General features: G+C 39.0%; 1 pseudogene; it reads left to right on the top strand.

Moving 5' to 3' along the window:
• The first annotated feature begins 351 nt into the window (after positions 1-351).
• Positions 352-1,017, top strand: part of LOC113405252 — a 1,705-nt pseudogene continuing 1,039 nt past the window's right edge.

The raw sequence follows: 1,017 nt of genomic DNA, 5'->3' as shown, positions 1-1,017 counted from the left end.
ATGTCCATGATTAGTATAGTGATGATCTCAGTATATAAATATTAGCTCTCCTAAAGGATCCCTAGCCCTCTACCTATAGCCAAGTTTTATGGTATAAAAACTAGACGTCATGGATAAGATTTAGCCTGTATTTTCTTGAAACCAAAAATACTTCTATCCACAGTTAGATGAATTGCATATGATTAATTTCAGAGAAACATTTTCTAAGTTTCCCCCTAGCTACTTGAGTTTACCTCATGAATTGAAAAGCACAGCCTCCTCCATTCCAACATAATTAGGCTGAAAGTAAAGATGTCCTACTACTTACGATAATTTGATGGCGAGGAGGGTGCGCATGAAATTAGAAGAAAAATGGGCGAAGAATACAGAATACTGTGCAAAGAAATTTGTGTGAAGATCAAAGAAGACTATGAAGACTTTAGAAAGAAAACATTGAGAGAGGCAGCTGAAAAGAATGAGAGTCTGAAGAAGTTAGAAAGGGATTTTAGACTGAAACAGATTATCCCAGCAGCACTGAAAGATGAAAATGGTGAAAGGACATCGGAAAGGAGCAAGATGAATGAAATATGTACAACATTCTGGAATGACCTCTACTCCTCGCATGTCTATGTCCAGCGTAGACCGTCAAGGCAGCAGGTTACAGAAGAAGGCAAGTTACAGACGTTATGTGGGAAGAAACTGAATATGCAGTTCATAACATAAAGAGAGGGAAGAGTCTGGGAGTGGACGATATTTGGCCAGAATATCTCAAAGCAGGGGAAGATACTCTCTTCAAAGTGTTGGTGCAACAGGTCACCATTTATATCAATAGCAAGCGTGTTCCAGATGCATGGAAGAAATCAAAAACAATACTATTGATGAAGAAAGGCGATCCAGAAGAACTGAGCAACTACTGCCGATCACACTCCTCTCACAAGTGTTTATCCTATTCAAGAGGATAAATGGACACAAGTCAGATATCAGGAATGGTAATATACAAAAACCTGTAGGAGAACACTTTAACCTCCCTGGCCACAC

Source organism: Terrapene carolina, unplaced genomic scaffold, assembly GCF_002925995.2.
Source record: "Terrapene carolina triunguis isolate 2854851 unplaced genomic scaffold, T_m_triunguis-2.0 Scaffold34713, whole genome shotgun sequence".
In the NCBI taxonomy this organism is placed as follows: domain Eukaryota; kingdom Metazoa; phylum Chordata; order Testudines; family Emydidae; genus Terrapene; species Terrapene triunguis.
Note: the sequence above shows the minus strand (reverse complement) of the source record. Positions and strands in the feature narration are given on the sequence as shown.